This window comes from Gopherus flavomarginatus, chromosome 23, assembly GCF_025201925.1.
Source record: "Gopherus flavomarginatus isolate rGopFla2 chromosome 23, rGopFla2.mat.asm, whole genome shotgun sequence".
NCBI classification, from domain to species: domain Eukaryota; kingdom Metazoa; phylum Chordata; order Testudines; family Testudinidae; genus Gopherus; species Gopherus flavomarginatus.
In genome coordinates, this window is record NC_066639.1 from 7,311,624 (window position 1) to 7,314,539 (window position 2,916).

Sequence of the window (2,916 nt, forward strand, 5' to 3'; positions counted from 1 at the left end):
GGTGGGGCGGGGAAGAGTGAGTGAGTGTGTGGGCACACTGTCTGTAAGTTAAGACAGCTGCTGCAAGCAACCAGTCCTGAGGCAGGGGGAGGGGGACAGCCCCAACATCAGCCCCTGCTTGCCTCACTGGCTCAGCTCAGCACAGCAGCCTCTGTCACACATGCACGCTGCAGCTGCTTAGCTCTGTGTCAGGTGTGCTGGAACAGGGGGGTTAGGGGGTCATTGTCCCACCACTCTTTACTTGCTGTTAGGACCAGTGATGGAGTGGGGAGAAGAGTGGAGCCTTGGGAGGAAGAGGTGTTCTCTGGGTGTGGCCTCAGGGGGAGGAGTGGTGTGAGTGTGGTTCCTTGGGGAAGGTGTGTCATGAGAGCACCACAGTTCAGACAACGGTACCCCCGCCCCACTGTAAGGAAGCTCCCACCGCCCCTGCTCTGTGTTCATAGTGCAGGAGAGAGCAGCATCCATGGCAGTGATTTGCTCCCGGGGGCTCCAGCAGAAGGGCTTTGGAGGTGATTTAAAGGTCCAAGGGCTCCAGCAGGGGGGCTCAGGAGGTGATTTAAAGGGCCTGGGGCTCCGGCCACTGCAGGGAGCCCTGGGCCATTTAAATCACCAGACTGGGAAAGCCAGGCCGGGCTGGCACAGTGTACCCACTCTTGCCAGTAACCCATACCAGAACGTACCTGCTTACTTTCACCTCTGGAAGGTCCTCACATGGATCAATAACTGGTTAAAAGCTGGGAAACAAAGGGTAGGAATACATGGGCAGTTTTCAGGATGCAAACTCATACCTAGTGGTGTCTATACTGGGACCAGGACTATTCAACATATTGATAAATGATCTGCTAAACAGAGAGGTGACAAAATTTGCAGATGATCCAAAACTACAGAGGATAGTTAAGTCCAAAGCAGCCTGTGAGGAGCTAAAAAGAGATTTCACAACACTGGGTAAAAGGGCAACAAAATGGCAGATGAAATTCAATGCTGATAAATGCAAAGTGATGCACATTGGCAAACATAATTCCAACTCTACATATAAAACGATGGGATGTCAAATAGCTATTGCCACTCAAGTGAGAGACCTTGGAGTCACTGTGGATAGTTCTCTGCAAACATCCACTCAATGTGTAGCGGCCTTCAAAAAGCGAATAGAATGTTGGAAGTCATTAAGAAAGGGATAGAAAATAAGAGAGAAAATCTTATTGCCACTGTATAAATCCATGGTACGCCCACATCTTGAATGCTGCTTGCAGATATGGTCACCGCATCTCAGAAAAGATATATTGGAATTGGAAAAGGTTCAGAAAAGGGGTATGGCGTGTCTGCCATATAAGGAGAGAATAATAAGACTGGGACTTTTCAGCTTGGAAAAAAGATGACTAAGGGAGAATATGATAGAGGTCTATAAAATCATGACTGGTGTGGAGAAATAAATAAGTAAGTATTACTTATTCCTTCTCATAACACAAGAACTAGGAGTCACCAAATGAAATTAATAGGTATCACATTGAAAACAAACAAACAGAAGTATTTTTTCACACAATGCACAGTCAACGTGTGGAACTCCTTGCCAGAGGATGTTGTGAAGGTCAAGACTAAAACAGGGTTCAAAAAAAGAGCTAAATCCATTCATGGAGGACATGCTCTGAGCCAGGATGGGCAGGGAAGGTGTCCCTAGTCTCTGTTTGCTGGAAGCGGGTGACAGGGGATAGATCACTTGATGATTACCTGTTCTGTTCATTCCCTTTGGGGCACCTGGCTTTGGCTGCTATGGGAAGACAGGACACTGGGAAGATGGACCCAGTCAGACCCAGTCTGGCTGCTCTTACGTCCTTATGCTCCTTTCATACAGATGCCTGGGATTCTGCCTGACAGTGTTTCCCTGAGGTCTCAGTCAAAATGCCCAGACAGGCAAACACTCTGGGCTCCTGAAGCCTCTGCCCCCCACCTAGTGCCTATGGCTCATCCCTGACCCTTGCTGCTGCTCCTTGCTGTAGAAGGTGAAAGGAGCAGAGGCAGCGCAGGAGCCTTCTGGGGATGCAGATCTGAGGCTTTGGGAGAGACACATTGTCTGAGACATCAGAGCGCCGTAAACCATGCAGCCACCCCTTCAATCAGGGGCCTGTTTCAGCCCTGAGTCTAGGCTACCGCGATCCCTCCCCCAGAGCAGGGTGCCCACAGATTACAGCCTGAAATAGACATGTGACACTAACTCCTGTTCTCCCTGACAGGGCCTACCCTAGACCAAGTGGCACCCCAGGCAAGACGTGTCTTCGGTGGCCCCCCATATGTTAAACTTTTGAATATCTTATTTTTCATTGCATTTGTAGCTCAGTTCATGATTTCAATACACAATTTTGATGCATGATTTTCTCTGTCATATAAGATGATAAATTTGCAGGCTCGGTTCTGTAAACCTGTATTTATTCATGCCATATATAAGCAAATAAAACAAATGCATTTTCTTTAAGCATATAGAAACTTCTTAATTTTAACGGTAACTGAAACGTACTAACATCTAGAAATGGAACTTTCACCAGCACAGGGCTGGCCAGTATTAAATAATGTTACAGTAGGAGACAGCGTTAGGATGTTAACCCCAGGCCTTTAGGTGAAAGGTCACTTCTCTCACCTTTCACCCATGAACTGAAGCGCAGCATTAAAGAGATCCAAAGATTGGCCAATGGCATTTCCAGGTGCTAAAACAGCAAGCGATGTCGGTCTCTCATTGGCCATCAGCAACTGAAGATGTGGTTTAATAATCCAGAGCTTCAAGGCGAGGGTAGGTCTGTCTGCTGCCTTCCGTTATGCTGCTGGGCACCAAGTCCCTGGTGGCCAATATGTGAAGCTGGGAGAAGAAAGTGGAGTGGCAAGTGGTGGCAGGACTTTTTCCAACAGGGTCTAGCTGCCGAACTTCCT